Raw genomic sequence first — 19,408 nt, forward strand, 5'->3', positions numbered from 1 at the left:
ATGTCTTTGTATTTGCCATTATGTGTATATATATTTTTTGTTTGTTTGTTTTATTTTATTTTATTTTTTTTGAGACAGAGTTTCATACTGTCGCCCAGGCTGGAGTACAGTTGCATGGTCTAGGCTCATTGAAAACTTCGTTTCCTGGGTTCAAGCGATTCTCCAGCCTTAGCCTCCCTAGTAGCTGAGATTATAGGTGCCCACCAACATGCCTGGTTAATTTTTTTTTTTTTTTTTTTTTTTTTTTGTATTTTTGTATTTTTAGTAGAGACAAGGTTTTGCCATGTTGGCCAGGCTGGTCTCGAACTCTTGGCCTCAAGTGATCTGCCAACCTCTGTCTCCGAAAGTGCTAGGATAAGAGGCATGAGCCACTGAGGCTGGCTCGTTATGTGTGTATCTTTATCTCATAATAAAAATGTTTCTGAATCCATACACACACAGATGCCTCCATTCCAGATGGCAGACTGAGCATATGCATTCATGTCGTATTTTCTTCCAAAATTCCATTGAAAGAGAAAATATAAAAGTGCAAATAAACACATGTTAGTGCTATAAAAAAGAAAGGAGCTACCAGTGAGGGGTGACTTTGTTAAGCAGATGGATCCTATTTCCAGAAACCAGAGCAAAACATACCTTAAGTTACGACACATGGAAGGTACCGCACACACTCATTCCATCTCTCGCTGAAAAGACAAAAGGATGTGTTGTTTTATGTTTGTTCTTGCTCTTCTATTTATCCCAAGGCCATTATCACCTCTAACAAACTTTTTTCCCCCTGAAGAATCATAGCATGAGCGGGATGGTAATGGAGTTATGTCGATTTGACCTGGCTTGTTGTGTCAAGGTTATTTAGATCACGTTGAAAGACAATTCAAATATAGCCGGAGACTTATGGGCCCAGATAAATTTTCTCCTCTTTTCATTCTGCTTTTCTTTTCTGGGGTTTCTCTTTTTCATTCTCTGTGATCAGTGGAAATACTATTTGTGAAGGGCATTTTTTGCTTATACAGTTACAGAAAAAAACTTTTGGTGGATATGTGATTAAGATGAGGAATCCAACAGGCATGCTCCCTTACTCTCTGTTTTACTGAAGTGTAATTTATATGCTATAATGTTCCCATTTTAAGTGTACAGTCTGTGTTGTAGTAAATTTACAGAGTTGTACACAGTTGTGTATTACTTCATTCCAGTTTCAGAATGCTTCTATCACACCTGGGCATATTTTTAACAAAATATTTACCTTAGATTTATTGGAGAATAAATAACCCCACTCATGGCCCCCCTTGGCCCCAGCCCATGCGGTAACAAACTTGTGGTTAGATATTCTCCAAAAATTCCCACCCCCAATTTTTAGTTTTTTTTTTTTTTTTTTTTTTAGATCTAAAGACGGTAAATAAGTTTCTTCATTGTTTCTCTAGAACCCTCCTTCCTGCCGCCTTCTCCCTACTACTTCCCAGTTCGAGCCTCTGACAGTGCAACCTTTCTGGGATTCTGGCGTTGTGTGGTTTTCCAGTCCATCCTCTTGGCTTCAGGTTTTCGGTTCTCTCCATCATATGAGCATCTGGGATAACAAATACACCCCCTGTCACCGCCTCCTGACAATGAGAAGGTGTGTCCTTTATTGATGGCAATCTGGCATTAGCTATCATGCCTCAACTTTCAGGATTAATGCTCAGGATTTTTCCTATTTTATTATCTAGGGCATAGCTCTACTCCTCTTCCCAACAGTTCATTCATTTACTTTGGGAGATTAAACAAAAATTTTTACGCACAGTTTTAGACCCATACTGAAACACATTCTTTGAACATCTAGTAATTCCTATAGCTAGAAAAGGCTGTCATCATAGTCATCTTTGTAAACATTTTCTTTGAGTTTTTGTTTTATTTTTTATAGAAACAGGGTCTCATTCTGTCATCCAGTGGTGCAATCATAGTTCACTGCAGCCTTGAATTCCTGGGCATCAAGTAACCCTCCTGCCTCAGCCCCTCTGGCAGCTGCAACCACAGGTGTGCATCACCATGCTCAGCAAATTTAACTTTATTTTTTTATTTGTAGAGATAAGGATCTCGCTATATAGCCCACACTGGTCTCAAACTCCTGACCTCAAGCAGTCCTCCTATCTTGGCCTCCTGAAGCTCTGGGATTACAGGCATGAGCCACCATGCCACATCGAAGTTTAAAATAATACTTAGACTATTCCAGGAGTCTCAACACTGGGTGTACATAAAAGGTAGCTGCGTGCACCATCATACCGTGAATACACAACCTAAGCGTGCATGAAGGCTTTCAAGGAGGTGTGCGGACTGGGATAATTCTAAGGGAACTGATTTCCAGGTCTTTAAATTCCATATGTACTCCTTCCTAAAATGAAACTGCCTGAAAACAGCCTGTGGTCTGCTGGTTCTCCTTTCTCACCTCTCCTTATGTTTAACTTTGTCCTGGTGTACAAAATGTGGGAGTACTTCTCACCCTTTCTGAATCTTTTTTTTTTTTTTTTTTTTTTTTTTTTGAGACAGAGTTTCGCTCTTGTTACCCAGGCTGGAGTGCAATGGCGCGATCTCGGCTCACCGCAACCTCCGCCTCCCGGGTTCAGGCAATTCTCCTGCCTCAGCCTCCTGAGTAGCTGGGATTACAGGCACGCACCACCATGCCCAGCTAATTTTTTGTATTTTTAGTAGAGACGGGGTTTCACTATGTTGACCGGGATGGTCTCGATCTCTTGACCTCGTGATCCACCCGCCTCGGCCTCCCAAAGTGCTGGGATTACAGGCTTGAGCCACCGCACCCGACCCCTTTCTGAATCTTACTCCTGTTTTGCTCTAGGCTGCAAAAAGTCTTCTGGCTGACATTTGGCTAATTCAAGCAATGGACACCTGCTGAGAAAGATGTCCACAAGGACAAGAGCAGAGCCAGCTGTGGCACAAATGCTAGAGGGCGGCGCCTTTTTCATCCAGGTCGGAGACTCAAAACAACTCTCTGTCTTAGAGCCGGAATTTAGGAGTGAGATTATTCTCACGGGAATTCATATTCACACTCCCATTTTCAAGTCAAAGTCAGACTTTTTTTGGACACTAACTGTAAGTTTGTTTTGGCTTATTAGTTAGACAGTGAAGACTGGCTTTGTCCTTTCAGTTACATAGCAGATACTCTCCGCTGGTTGAATGAGATATTATATTAATGATAAAAAAATACTTCCAGTATATGCAATACACAATACACTGGACATTGCATCATTTCAATGACTTACATGTATGATTTAAAAAATATAGGTGTCGGAGTAAAGGCATGCGAGGAGACATAGTTTTAAAAGTTGCTGTAGGGGTTATGCAAACAAGTTTGAGGCCATTGACATATACAGTACTATTTTTCATGTTTTAGCTTGTCTTCTTTTTGGTTGCTTTTACAATGACCATTTCAGTATTTTATCATTTTGGTAATTTTATTACTAGATTTTTCAATTTATAGTTCTTATTCTGAAAAACTTTTTCACCTAGCTGGAAACTATGAAAAAAAAAAAAAAATAAGCAGAGGGCCTATCCAGTTACCAAATACAATAAAGCTATGGTTAGAAATTAGTTCTGAGTTGAAAGAGGCTTTAGTAATTTAACGTCCACCTCATTTGAATGACTTATACAAAGTACTGATTTTGGCATTAATTGTAATGGCCCAAAACTGGACTGAATACCCAGATAACTTGTGGTATATTTCCACAATGGAATACCATACAGCAATGAAAAGGAATGGACTATGGCTACATACAATTTGTAGATGACTTTCACAAACATAATACTGAGCAAAAAAAAAAAAAAAAAAAAAAAAAAAGAAAAGAAAAAAGACACACCTAAGTACATACTGTGTGATTGCACTTACATAAAGTTCAAAAACAATAATACTAATCCATGTGATAAAGTCAGAACAGTGGTTACGTTTGAGGAGTCGTGAGCAAGAGAGGGTAAATGGGAAGTTCCTGAGGTGCCATCCATGTTCTACATCTTGATCTGGGCAGTGGTTACACAGTTAACATTCACTGTCTAAAAATATATCTGGCTGTATTCCCTTCTGTGTTCTTCTTTTGAATGTATGTTCTATTTCAATAAAAAGTTTACTTAAGAAAAGACTTTGTGCTTCTTGTTACCAAAACAAAGTGTGGCCACTATTTGATTTTAAATATTCTTGTTTTTATCTATTTATTGTTACTGATAATGCTGATGATCTTCAGGTGAACACTTTGTTGCTTAGAGTATTATTTTGCCTTAGCCTGTGCAGGCAATGCAGCGTCTTTGGGCCGCTGAGCTTTCTCTGCCAGGTTCTACCTGCTTATGGATTCGTGTTTTTCGGCAGCTCCTCTGGCTGATGCAACCACTGGAGTGGGTGTCCTTGTGCGTGGGACCATTATCTAACAAGCGTTTACTTGAGCCCTGTGTCTTACAGTGTCTTTTATTTCTGGCAGGATGGAGGCAGGATCTGACACGTTAGGTCCATGGGAAGATTTTTGTGTCCAATTGCAAAGGGCTGTGCTTGGCCAGGACCCTGTGAACCTTCTTAGTGGATTTGGGGACTGAGCCTCTGGGCACCAGCTGCTGGCTTCCCGAGATGTCCCCAGCCACAGCAGACTGCACTCCCATGCGGAGGTGCAGGGGACTCCTGGTGGATGTGGCACCCTCTCCCCCATGCCCACTGGCACTGTGGGTGAGGAAGGGCACTGCTCCTCACCCTCTTTTCTCCATGCCCATATCCCAAGTCCTTCCACCCTCCCTACTGTGAACCAAAGAAAAAAATCAGGCTTTCAAATAAAGTTCATTTTGTTCAGTCTTACTGAGGATTGCAACCCAGCAGTGTTTTACAGAGGGTTTCTACACAGCTCCAAAGCAGTGTTTTAGTTCACAGCTTGTATATCAGGTGGTGGAGATTCTGCATGTGCTACAAAGTTACATTATAGCAAAATTTTATCAAAGTTTGGGTGCAAGAATACATCCGATTATAGATTACAGAGGCGTCATCATCAATCCTGTCAGATACTACACACACAAAGAGTTAAGGGCTTAGGATCATTGGCGTTATCTTTTTTTTTTTTCCTTGAGTTTCTACATCACTTTCTTTTTTCCCCATAAATTCTCGGGGTACAGGTGGTATTTGGTTGCATGAGTAAGTTCTTTAGTGGTGATTTGTGAGATTCTGATGCATCCATCACCTGAGCAGTGTACCCTGCACCCTATTTGTAGTCTTTTATCCTTCTCCCCACCAACTCTTCCCCCAAGTCGCCAAAGTTCATTGTATCATTCTAGTGCTTTTGCGTTCTCATGGTTTAGCTCCCACAAATCAGTGAGAACATACGATACTTGGTTTTCCATTCTTGAGTTACTTCACTTAGAATAATAGTCTCCAGTCTCACTGAGGTCACTGCAAATGCTGTTAATTCATTCCTTTTTATGGCTGAGTAGAATTCCATTATGTATCTATCTATCTATCTATCTATCTATCTATCTATCTATCTATCTATCTATCTGTCTATCTATGTATGCTACAGTTTCTTTATTCACTTGTTGATTGGTCCCATGATTTTGCAACTGTGAATTGTGCTGCTATAAACATGTGTGGGCAAGTATCTTTTTTTGAATAATGACTTCTTTTCCTTTGGGTAGATACTTAGTAGTGGGATTGCTGGATCAAATGTTAGTTCTACTTTTAGTTCTTCAAGGAATGTTCACACTCTTTTTCACAGTGGCTGGACTAGTTTACGTTCCCACCAGCAGTGTAGAAGTGTTCTGTGTTCACTGCATCCGTGCCAACATTTACCATTTTTTGACTTTTTGATTATGGCGATTCTTGCAGGAGTAAGGTGGTATGGCATTGTTTTGATTTGCACTTCCCTTATCTTTAGTGACGTCGAGTTTTTTTTTCATGTTTGTTGGCCATTTGTATATCTTCTTTTGAGAATTGTCTATTCATGTCATTAGCCTACTTTTTGATGGAATTGGGTTTTTTTCTTACTGATTTGTTTGAGTTTGTTGTAGATTCTGGATATTAGTCGTTTGTCACATGTATAGATTGTGAAGATTTTCTCCCACTTTGTGAGTTTTCTGTTTACTCTGCTGACTGTTCCTTTTGCCATGCAAAAGCTCTTTAGTTTAATTTATCTTTGTTTTTACCACATTTGCTTTTGGGTTCTTAGTCATGAAATCCTTGCCTAAGCCAATGTCTAGAGGGTTTTTCCACTGTTATCTTCTCGAATTTTTATGGTTTCAGGTCTTAGATTTAAGTCCTTAGTCTGTCTTGAGTTGATTTTTGTATAAGCTGAGAGATGAGGATCCAGTTTCATTCTCCTACCTGTGGCTAGCCTATTATCTCAGCACCATTTGTTGAAAAGGGTGTCCTTTCCCCACATTATGTTTTTGTTTGCCTTGTTGAAGACTAGTTGCTTATAAGTATTTGGGTTTATTTCTGGGCTCTCTATTCTGTTCTATTGGTATACGAACCTATTTTTATACCAGTACCATGCCGTTTTGGTGACTATGGCTTTATAATATAGTTTGAAATCAGGTAATGTGATGCCTCCAGATTTGTTTTTTTCACTTAGTCTTGCTTTGGCTATGCAGGCTCTTTTTTGGTTTCATATGAATTTTAGATTTGTTTTTTTCTAATTCTGCAAAGAATGATGGTGGTATTTTGATGGGGATTGCACTCAATTTGTAGATTGCTTTTGGCAGTATGGTCATTTTCATAATATTGATTCTACACATTTATGAGCATGGGGTGTGTTTCCATTTGTTTGTGTCATCTATGATTTCTTTCAGCAGTGTTTTGTAGTTTTCCTTGTAGAGGTCTTTTGCCTCATTGGTTAGGTATATTCCTAAGTTTTTTTTTTTTTTTTTTTTTCAGTTATTGTAGAAGGAGTTGAGTTCTTGATTTGATTCTCCACTTTGTTGCTATTGGTGTATAGAAGAGCTACTGATTTGTGTATATTAATCTTGTATCCAGAAACTTTGCTGAATTATTTTATCAGTTCTAGGAGCTTTCTGGAGGGGTCCTTAGGGTTTGCAAAGTAAACAATCAAGTTGTAAACAGTTCTGTTTATGTGGTTTATCACATTTATTGACTTACTTATGGTAAACCATCCCTGCATCCCTGGTATGAAACCACTTGATCGTGGTGGATTATCTTTTCAATATGTTGTTGGATTCAGTTAGCTAGCATTTTGTTAAGGATTTTAGCATCTATGTTCTTCAAGGATATTGGTCTGTAGTTTTATTTTCTGGTGTGTTCTTTCTTGATTTTGGCATTAGGGTGATGTTGGCTTCATAGAATGAATTAGGGAGGGTTCCTTCTTTCTCTATCTTGTGGAATTGTGTCAAAAGGGTTGGTATCAATTTTTCTTTGAGTATCTGGTAGAATTCTGCTGTTAATCCATCTGGTCCAGGACTTTTTTTGGTTGGTGATTTCTTAATTACCATTTCAATCTTAGTGCTTGTTATTGATCTGTTCAAGGTCTCCAGTTCTTCCTGATTTAAGATAGGAGGGCTGTATTTTTCCAAGAATTTATCAATCTCTACTAGGTTTTCTAATTTATGTACATAAAGGTGTTCATAGTAGCCTTGAATGATCTTTCATATTTCAGTTGTGGCAGTTGTATTATCTCCTTTTTTTTTTGTGAGGTTATTTGGCTTTTCTCTCTTCTTTTCTTGGTTAATCTTGCTAATGGTCTATCAATTTTATTTATCTTTTCAAAGAATCAGATTTTTGTTTCATTTATCTTTTGTATTTTTGTTTGTTTGTTTGTTTCAATTTCCTTTAGTTCTGCTCTGATCTTGGTTATTTTCTTTCTTCTGCTGGGCTTAGGTTTGGTTCTTGTTTCTCTAGTTCCTTGAGGTGTGACCTTAAATTGCTTGTTTGTGGCCTTTTAAACTGTTCGATATAGGTGTTTAAGGCGATGAACTTTTTTCTTAGCACCACCTTTGCTGTATCCCAGAGGTTTTGATAAGTTGTGTCATTATGATCATTCGGTTCAAATAATTTTTAAATTTCCATCTTGATTTTGTTTTTGACCCAATGCTCATTCAGGAGAAGGTTATTTAATTTCCATGTATTTGCATAGCTTTGAACGTTCCTTTTAGAGTTGATTTCCAGTTTTATTCCACTGTGGTCTGAGAGAGTGCTTGATATAATTTCAGTTTTCTTAAATTTATTGAAGCTCATTTAATGGCCTGTCATATGGTCTATTTTGGAGAAAGTTCCATGTGCTGTTGAATAGAATGTGTATTCTGTGATTGTTGGATGAAATGTTCTGTATATATCTGTTAAGTTTATTTGTTTCAGGATATAGTTTAAATTCTTTGTTTCTTTGTTGACTTTCTGTCTTGATGTCCTGTCTAGTGCTATCAGTGGAGTATTGGAGTCCCCCACTATTACTGTGTTATTGTCTATTTCATTTCTTAGCTCTATTCATAATTGTTTTATACATTTGGGACCTCCAGAGTTAAGTGCATATATGTTTAGGACTGTGATATTTTCCTGTTGGACAAAGCCTTTTACCATTGTATAATGTGCCTGTTTGTCTTTTTAAACTGCTGTTGCATTGAAGTTTGTTTTGTCTGATATAAGAATAGCTACCCCTGCTTGCTTTTGGTGTCCATTTGCATGAAATGCCTTTTTCTACCCCTTTACTTTAAGTTTCTGTGAGTCCTTATGTGTTAGGTGAGTCTCCTGAAGGCAACAGATTGTTGGTTGGTGAGTTCTTATCCATTCTGTGGTTCTGTATCTTTTAACTGGAGCGTTTAGACCATTTACATTCAATGATACTAATGAAACATGAGATACTGTTGCTTCTTGCTATTGTTGCCTGCGTACTTTGACTTTCTTTTGCTTTTGCTTTTTAACTTGTATTTTTGTTTTATAGATCTTGTGTGATCTATGCTTTAAAGAGGTTCTATTTTGATGTGTTTCCAAGATTTGTTTCAAGATTTAGAGCTCCTTTTAATAGTTCTTGTAGTAGTGGCTTGTCTGAAAACAACTTTATCTTTCCTTCGTATTTGATGCTTAGTTTCACTGGTTACAAAATTCTTGGGTGATAATTGTTTTGTCTGAAGAGGCTGAAGGTAGGTCTCTAATCCCATCTAGCTTGTAGAATTTCTGCTAAGAAGTCTGCTGTTAATCTGATAGATTTTCTTTATAACTACCTGGTGCTTCTGTCTCACAGCTCTTAAGATTCTTTCCTTTGTCTTAACTTTGGATAACTTGATGATAATATGCCCAGGTAAAGATCTTTTTGCCATAAATTTCCCACGTGTTCTTTGTGCTTCTTGTATTTGCATGTCTAGGTCTCTAGTAAGGCTGGGGAAGTTTTCCTTGATTATTCCCCCAAATATGTTTTCCAAGCTTTTAGAATTCTCTTCTTCCTCAAGAACGCCGATTAGGTTTGGTCGTTTAACAGAATTGCAGCCTTCTTGGAGGCTTTGTTCACATTTTCTTGTTCTTTTTTCTTTGTCTTTGTTGGACTGGGTTAATTTGAAGACCTTGGCTTTGAGCTCTGAATTTATTTCTTCTACTTGCTCAATTCTGTTGCTGAGACTTTCCAGAGCATTTTGCACTTCTAAATCTGTGTCCAAAATTTCCTGAATTTCTGACTGTTTTTTCTTTAAGCTATCTTTTCCTTGACTATTTCTCCCTTCACTTCTTGTATTATTTTTTGGATTTCCTTGCATTAGGCTTTGCCTTTCTCTGGGTCCTTCTTGGCAAGCTTTATAACTAACCTCCTGAATTCTTTTTCAGATAAATCAGGGATTTCTTCTTGGTTTGGATCCACTGCCAGTGAACTAGTGCGATTTTTTGGGGGGTGTTGAACAGCCTCGTTGTGTCATATGGATAGGGCCGGTTTTCTGGTTCCTTCTTTTTTGGGTAGGCTCTGTCAGAAGGAAGGTCTAGGGCTGAAGGCCGTTGCCCAAATTCTTTAGTCCCATGTGGTGTTCCCTTGATGTAGTACTCTCCCCTTTTTTATGGATGTGGTTTCCTGGGAGCTGAACTGCAGCCATTGTTGACTCTTTTCTGGGTCTAGCCACCCAGTGAGTCTACCCAGCTCTGGGCTCTTACTGGAGCTTGTCTGCCAGAGTCCTATAATGTGAACCATCTATGGGTCTTTCAGCTGTGGATACCAGTGACTGTTCCGGGTGGCGGTGGTGGAAGGTGCAGTGGACTCTGTGAGGGTCCTTAGCTTTGGTGGTTTAATGTTCTATTTTTGTGCTAGTTGGCCTGTTGCCAGGAGGCGGCATTTTCCAGAAAGCATCTGCTGCAGTAGTATGGCGAGGGACAGAGATATATGCCCTTTGTCTTCTGAAATCAGGGTGGATGGGGAAGGACCATCAGGTGGGGGCAGGGCTAGGCCTGTCTGAGCTCAGACCCTCTTTGGGCTGGTCTTGCTGTGTCTGCTGTGGAAGATGGGGGTGAGATTCCCAAGTCATTGGACTTGTGTACCTAGGAAGATTATGGCTGCCCCTGGGGTTAGCAGGTTGTCGGGGACATGGGGGAAAGGTGGCAGTCACAGACCTCACCCAGTTCCCATGCAAACCGTAAGCCAAAGGACCAGCCTTACTCCCACCTTGCCCCCGCCCTTCCCATCCACCCCCACCCCAACATCCCTGAGTCTGTTTCCAGACAGAGGGGGAGACCAGCTTGAAAACGTGCCTCAGGCTATCCTCCTCCCAGCTGCAAAAGAAAAGAGCTTTAGTTCTTCCTCCCTCCTGTGAAGTCTGCACTCAGGATTTGTGCCCTTCCCCGAGTTCCCCCAAGCTCTGGCCAGGAGGCTTCCCACCCTGTTCAAATCATTACAAAGTTCAGCTAGAGAAGTCCTTCTTCCTGTGGAGTTTTACCTCCAACTCCTCTGGCCACCCTCCCAATGGATCCTGTGGTGCCAGGCACAAATGGGCTGGTTGGGGACCCAGTGAGTTCCCAGGGCCTTTTTGCTGCTTTTTCTACCCCTGTATTTCGCTTGGCTGTCTAACTTGACTCAGCTCCAGGTAAAGTCAGAAACTTTTCCCACAAACAGACTTTCAGCTTCTCCAGTGGGGGTGTGTGTTTGGGAGAGGAGGGTCTCCATTTCCCACCTTCACAGTTGGGGCACTCACAGTATTTGGGGTGTCTCCTGGGTCCTGCAGGAGCAGAGCATTTCCTTCAGAGGGTCTGTGGGTCCTCTTGGGATTGCTGGTTTGTTCTTGCAGTTGATCAGGAGCTAAAATTCACAATGCAAACCTCTGCATGCTGCTGTGTCCTGAGCTGCAATCTAGTTCTGCCCCCCATCCACCATGATCCTCGAAATCTACCAAACTTATCTTTTTTAAAAAATGCATTGATTTAGGGAAGATGTGGGAACCTGTGCTCCATCCAGCTTATTGTCTTTGAGGCATTCTTTGTGGGCTGTGCTCAGCCAGAGCCAGGGGTTTGTGAGGCTATGCTGACAAGCAGAATGAGCGAACACGGCCTCTTCATGACAAGGACTGGCTATGTGGCTGGCCAAAGGCAGACATCTGTTACTTTGTCTCACACCACTCACCTCTGCTGTACCCCCAGGGGAGTGCCCCACATGTAGTGGGAGCCTCTGGTACCAAGACAGGCAAACTTCGCTTTTAAACTGAGTTGATTTCTCAAAAGTTGAACAGGTGGCTCATGTTCTCAAGACAGTCATTCACAGAATCTCCATGCTATCACGTGTATAATGATGGCTTTCCCACATATCATGCCACAACCTTATCTTTACTACTTGAAAAATGACAGTAGTCATAACTTCTGGAGAATCTTTAGATTTGCCAGTGGGAAAGGCTGTCCTCTCCAGAGTGAGGCCAACCACATCTGGTCACTACCAGGACCAGCAGCTAGTGTACCTGACCTCTCTTTCTCTGCTAGGGGCTTTCCTTTCCCCTCTGTCTGCCCCTTCCTGGGAGCTATTCTTGTGTCAGTTTGATGCCCAGCCTGGCTTCTTCTGAAACACGCCTGTTCCATAGGAGTGGGGTTTCAAGGATGGATGAGGAAGAAGAGGAGAGGACCACAAGATATCAATTACATTGAGCCATGGCTCAGTGGGAACTGAAGAGGAAGCTGAACTGCTGGCTGTGGTCAAAGGCTGGTAGGCAACACCATCATGTGATCTCCTTTGTCTACAGATACAGTGAATCTGTCCAGATAGTCCATTTGTAATAACCTACTGTGGGCTAGCATCACTGACTCCATTTTAGCTGTAAACTCCAACCTGGCTTCCCCTTCCTTATCACAGCCCCTTTGGGTGCATAGCTGGGTCTTGCTGCACTTAGAAGCATTGAAGCTACTGTTCTTAATACTTGTAACCAGTGTAACCACGTCCTGCTTGGCACACCTCACGCCTGCTATTGTAAGAAAAAAGTTTATCTTTGATCATTGAGTAGAAGGAGCCTGACTGCCTCGCTTCTGGGTAATCGCATGGAAGCCACCTGTGCCACAGCCCCTTCCTCTAACCTGCTTTTCTGCTTCTGTAAAATTCTGCTTCAACTAGGCACTCCTCTCCCCTACCTAAATCAAGGTATAAAAGATAATCAGGCCCCTTTCTTGGGGCTAAGAGATTTTGAGCATGAGCTGACTCTTGGTCGCTGGCTAATTAATAAAGGATTCTTAATTTGGAACTCAGAGTGTGGTGCATTTCCTTCTAACTTGCTCGGTTATTACAAGCTTTGCCTCTGTGTGCTGGCGAAACTCCATGTGAGTGAAAGTCACAGGGAAGTAATGCAACACAATCTTGATGTTAGAGCTAGGAAGGATTTTGGACATCTAGAAGCTGTATGGTTTTACAGAAGTAATTTGGGAGATGTGGGACTCTTGCTGCCAAGTTAAGTGGATGAGCCCTGGGTGAAATGTTCTCTGTATCAGGGAGTACCCAGAACTATGAGCTTGGCCTTCGGCATCTGCCCGAGCTGGATGGCAGTCATGTAGCCTTGTGTTTGACACCCAGTTCTACCCCTCTTTGGCAGCGTGACCTTAGATTATATCACTCAAACCAATTACTATGGAAAAGACCACAAAGACTTACGTTTGAAATCTAGTTCAACTCTGCTGTGGCTTGACCTCTTGGGGCTTCGGTTTTCTCATCTGTAGAGTAGGCATGACAACACATATATGTTCCAGTTGTTCCAGAAACTTTGAAATTTTCTTCTCAAAATTAAGAATTACAAAAAAATTTTCTGCAATCTTTTATTTGCCTGGTTGTTGGAGGAATAAATTGTGATAATGAAAAATATTCTTAGCTAACACTTACTCAGTACTTGTAAGGCATCAGGAAAATTTCTAAGTTCTACACGTATTAATCATTTAGTTTTATTGCATATGAAGCACCTGAAGCCCAGAGAGGTTAACTTGCCCAGACTTACTTGTATTCTAAACAAGGCCACAATTTCAACCAGGAGGCTCTCCTGCCTCTTGTCGTGGGTAATAACACATTGAGCCCTACAATTTATTGAGCACTTACTATGCTCTAGGCACTGTGCTAAGAGATTTACATGGATTGTTGTAAAGTTGTTTCTATAATGACTGAGTTGTGGCATGTTATTATTCTCCTTTTACAGGTTAGAAAGCTGGGGCTTACTTACAACCTCAGTAACGGTCACCTAGTTGATAAGTTGGGAGGCTGAATTTGAATCAGGGAGTTTGACTCCAGCATGTGGCCTTTCTCATGGAAGTTCCAGCACAGTGTGTGACACATGGGAATAGGGCTGACTTCAAGGACCTGTGAGGTCACACTCAGTCATGCTCAGAAGGACCCTGTGTTTAGTTGAATGTTTTGCCTTTACTGTATTAACATTCCTCATAATTTATCTTTGAACTTGTGGTTTTTTTTTTTTTTTTTTTTTTTTTTTGAGACGGAGTTTCGCTCTTGTTACCCAGGCTGGAGTGCAATGGCGCGATCTCGGCTCACCGCAACCTCCGCCTCCTGGGTTCAGGCAATTCTCCTGCCTCAGCCTCCTGAGTAGCTGGGATTATAGGCACGCACCACCATGCCCAGCTAATTTTTTGTATTTTTAGTAGAGACGGGGTTTCACCATGTTGACCATGGTTGGTCTCGATCTCTCGACCTCGTGATCCACCCGCCTCGGCCTCCCAAAGTGCTGGGATTACAGGCTTGAGCCACCGCGCCCGGCCGAACTTGTGTTTTTTAAGTGAAGTTTGATGGGACAGTAGAGCCTGGGCATGAACACAGAGGGTGTGCCTGGTGGCAGTGTGGACACAGGGGTGGTCCAGAAGCAGCCCATGCATGAGTGGGCTCAGGCTCCACACTGAGCAGGCAGTGCACACATAGCAGTTGGCTCTGTATTCAGATGTATGCCTTAGCAGGGTCTGGACTGCTTCAGGGCCCCAAGAAGAGGGTTAAACCTGGAAGTGGGCCCACATTGGTGCTGCTATGGTGTTAAACTGCAGTTGGCAGTGGCTGTGCTCACAGAGGAGAGAACAGTTCCACACAGGGGCAGCAGCAAGACCCTCAGTGAAAGGCTGGCTTGCCTGTCATCTCCACAGTCTGTCCCTGAGGTATCTACATAAGCATTAACTCTCCCATCTAAGTACCAGAATAAAAACAGCCAGTGTTTAGGCAGTAAGCTTCGTGGTAAGTCATTACAAAAGAGGATTGTAAGCATGGACATTTCAGTACAGCATATCAAAGACTTATTAGGAGATTTAGAATTTCTGTTCTTGAGAACTGCCACATTACAAAGCAAACATTCATAGGCTTAGAAATAGAAATTATATCTAAAGATCATGGTGTTGGATGGAAAAACACATTTTTCATTTGAAGCTTCACATGAACCAATAGTGAGGAAGACAATTATACAAATAGGTTTTTCCTTGTCATTGAAGGTACAGTGATAGAATCCATAAACAGGTATTTTTAATTATGTACAAATCATAAAGCCATTTTGAGTTTCTTGTATGGCATTCATGAGTCAAAGAAAGCATTAAGATATTATTATATGAATTTGTGTTTATTTATTTATTTATTTATTTATTTATTTATTTATTTTGAGCTGAGTCTCACTTTGTTGCCCAGCCTGGAGTGCAGTGGCGTGAACTTGGCTCACTGCAACCTCTGCCTCCTGGGTTCAAGCAATTCTCCTGCCTCAGCCTCCTGAGTAGCTGGAATTACAGGTGCCTGCCACCATACCTGACTAATTTTTTTATTTTTAGTAGAGATGGAGTTTCACCATGTCAGCCAGGCTGGTCTTGAACTCCTGACCTCAAGTGTTCTGCCCACCTCATCCTGGGATGAGGGATTACAGGCATGTAAATGCTGGGATTACAGGCATGAGCCACTGTGCCCAGCTTGAATTTGTGTTTAAAATCATACTTACATGTAACTGGCATGTATGAAGGGCTATATCTTAGAAAAATTACTCCATAAGATTCATCAACTGTAGACAGACTAAAATTTATGTTTTGAAATAATTTGTCAGAAATGCATTTCAATGTTATTAGAGTCTATAACACACTCTTGACAGTTGCATAGGCAGAAAGCTCTTTCTTAAGATTAAAAATTGTTAAAAATTATCTGCAATCTTTTACTTGCCTAGAGTGATTGTTAAAAAACAAGCAGTTTAACAGTTCCTCTTCAAAGAGTTCACTTTGTGACAAACAAGGTGTTCTTTTCCAAGTACTTCCTTGTACTGTCTGTCTCGAAGTCTTATTTCCTTGTTCTTTGTCTAAAGTAATGTTGCCCATCAATCTATCAGCCCCTCTTGCCCTGCTGTGCTCAGGCATGCCTGCCAAGAAATCACTCCCCTCTGCTGTAACAGCAGTCTCTCCCAGCTGTCAACAGCTTTCCCCACTGAAACTGTTCTTCCCTGTGCTCTTCAAATTAGCTAATTGTGTTTAGCTTAGATGGTGCAGTCAGACCCCAACCAATAGGGGAACAACACAGCAGCTAAAACCAACTGTTTTAGGAATGAAAAACCCTTGCTTTCCTTTGTTCATGGTTCTCTTCCCATTGCTCCATCTGCAAGATTCACCCTTCTATTGAAGTACATTTGCCTTGCTGAGAAAATTTATGTTTGAGTGCTGTTTCTTTTGCAGCATTGAAAATTTGTATCTAACAGTGACAAACGTTTCTTTCTATGAAGTTAGAAAATGAAGTTACTAAAGATATAGATTTTGATGATCTAAGAAATGAATTTGCAAAAAAGTAAGTGAGAAAAATCTTATGACTAATCAAGTTATCACATTGGTAAATTATTGATTATATTATATAAAATTATAAAAGCAAAAAATTTTTTTGGGTAATATGTAAGTTTCTGTTGGTACCCACATATGAGAATTATGACTAGTATTAGTAATCTAATATTTTTAAAGAAAAAGGTTTTATATTTTAGGACCTTTTATGGCACTCTTTTCTGACTTTTTGAATTGAGTGCTTCACATTTTAACTTTGCAATGGCCCTGTTCTTCCTGTTCCAGCTTTGCACGGCTGTTCTCTCAACTCTTAGATCCTCTGTCACTGGATGCCTTGAAGCTGACTGTGACCAGAGGGCCCCCCTCCTTGCCCAGAAACACATCTCCTGCTTCTGACCCTGGGGTGCTTGCTAGAGCCATTTTTTTCTTCATTTTGAGAAGAAATTATGTATAGTCCATGATTTACTGTCCTCATCATTTCCTTTGCTTTGCCTCCAGTATTTTTTTTTTTCCTCCATGTGATCCAAGTATTAATGGGCTAACTCTGCCTTCATCCTGGCTGCACTTGAAGGCCGTACCTTGCACTTCATGTTAATAGCATCACCCAAAACAGATTTATCTCCACAGGGCACTAAGAGAAATTTTGTGAATAGATGAGAAAGATAATTCATATCGATAACACACAGCAGAAACACAATGAAATCCCCATGTTAGGGTTTGTGTGTACTTCCCCTGAAAGTTTATCTTTTCTCTAGCTCGTGTATCACAATCTTTTACATCCACACCGTCTCTTAAGAACCCTTCTAATGTCCTAAAGAATTCATATTTACCCTGAAGGTTGCACACTTGAGTAAATCAAAGGCAAAAAGCAAGTCAAAGATTGCCTTCTGTTCTCATTCCTGTTTCTTGCATCAGAGAGGGCTTATTCCCTCTTCTGAGAAGTTTCTCAAATTTCTCTTAGAAAAAGAATGTTTTACTCTGGGTAAAATTCTTGTAAGAAAATATATTCTTCACTTCCTATTTTTCCTCTGCACTTTTTATTGTTTCCCCACCCCCAAATTTTGCAAAGATACCTTCAGACTCTTATTTTTCTTTTTACCTACTCAGTTTTATTTATGAGTCAAAAGCACATTTAATAATTTCACCGGTATTTATGCTTTGCACTTAGTTTCTCAATAAAGTTTTATTGCAAGAACAAGCTTTAAATAATTTCTATTATTGTCAGAGATTTTTAGGTCTGGAAGAAATCCAGGTTATTTAGTCATTAACCTTTGATTTTCAGAAATGGAAAACTCCGTTAATACTCAAAATGGTCATTTTTATTTTGGGCAGCTGTTATTATTAGAAAGTTATTTCTTATGTTAAGCCAAAATCTAACCTCTTGCCAGCATTAAAGTAAAGAAAAGGCTTATTTTTAAATATAAACTCAGGCAAAAGAAAGTGCTCTCATTTTTCAAAGCCCCTGGGAAATTGTAGGGGTCTCCTTCAGAGAGTCATTGCAAACTTCTCTTTTATTGGTTTAAATTTTTTTCATGCATTTGATTTTTAAATAGCCAGTTCATTATTAAAAACTATTTTCACATATTTTAATGCTTAAAAATTTTGACTATTTTCTATTGCACTGGATTGGGAAGACTTTTGTATGGTGAGGCTATCTACAAGTTATAATGTTCTTCTAATGCAAAGTTAATCTTTACTTTCCTGAACTGACGTACCATGAAGTGTTTTAAGCACAGTTTGCTAGTAAGATGGGGTCTGCACGTGAAAAATGTAACCATATGCTGTTTGAGAACTGGGTGAAAGGGAATAATTGAAGTGACCATATTTTAGGCCCACGCAATTCAATGTTGTTGCTTTGTAAGATTTCATGACTATATGTGAAGATTTAGAAAAAAGTTACATGCAAAGCTACTATATATTTTAAAATTTCGAAGATATCTAAACAGGAAGAAAGATACAAAACCCACTAGAAATACTTCTTAGCTTTAACTCAATCTTCAGATTCAGAAGACAAGCATGAGCAGGAGCCGGATGAGAGGGTGGGAGAAGGAGCTGCAGGTGTCAGTGGGCAGTGGCAGGCATTTCTTCCATTTGCTGGGGGTAGAACTTGCAGCAGTCAACACAGAGGGCCAGACGCGTTTTCTCCTCAGAAATGAATCTTCACTTCCCTAAACTCGCATGCCCATGAAGTGTTTTAAGTGGACAGAGTTTCAGTACAGAGACTTGAACAAAGCAAGTATGTACCTGCTTTCATGCCCCTGTGGAGCCAATAACCCACAGGCACAGCTTTCATGTTCCCAGTTTCCCTAGCCCTGAGGAGCCCAAAGTATAGTGTTCTCCCCATCAAATGTTTATAGTTCTTTTATAACTCCTCCCAGTCAATTGACCAGGGGGTCTTTTTTTTTTATCATAAATAATGTTGCTCAAAAACATATTTGACATTTGATGCCTACAAGGTTATCAGGAAGTAACAGAAGTAGGAAGTTAGCCTGAGAAAATTCTTATGTAGAAAGAAAAAAGATTTCAAATGCTTTATCCATAATATGTAACTATAAATGAAAGGTAACAGGGGAGTAGATCGTGCAATTTCTAAATAATATAAACCTAACGGATGAAAAATCTGAGTTTCAATAATACGAACTAGGGAATAGGCAAGAGCAAATCCCGAATGTACTTGTATGGCTAATAGCTATCAGAAAGAGTTTATACCTTCTTTGATGACTGTTTTATTCACCTCTGTATTTCTAGTGCCACAGGTAATAGGTAGTCAGTAAATACACATGGAGTGAATAGTAAGTAAATGAATAAAAGACCCTCCTTAGGCTAGATAATTAAAAATAAATCAGTCCCTGTCCCTGATGACCCAGTGGCAGAGCTGCTGGGTACCCACGTGCAACCCCAGAGGCCTGAGGACCATCCCCATTGGGACTCACTGCCATTGCCAGTGACCTCGCCTTCTCCAGCAGCAGAACCACCTCACACTTGAATTTGTTCCCCTGTGGGAACAAATTTTGCACTGATTTCTTCCCATCTTCGTGGATTTACTTACTTTTGGTCTTTGAAGTTGGTGACTTTCGGGTGGTGTCTCTGAGTGGATGTCTTTTCTGTTGATGTCGAAGCTATTTCTTTTTGCTTTTTAGTTTTCCTTCTAACAGTCAGGCCCCTCAGCTCTAGGACTGGTGGAGGTCCACTCCAGACCTTGCTTGCCTGGGAATCACCCACTGGGGCTGTGGAGCAGTGAGG

Source organism: Saimiri boliviensis, chromosome 15 (genome assembly GCF_048565385.1).
Source record: "Saimiri boliviensis isolate mSaiBol1 chromosome 15, mSaiBol1.pri, whole genome shotgun sequence".
NCBI classification, from domain to species: domain Eukaryota; kingdom Metazoa; phylum Chordata; class Mammalia; order Primates; family Cebidae; genus Saimiri; species Saimiri boliviensis.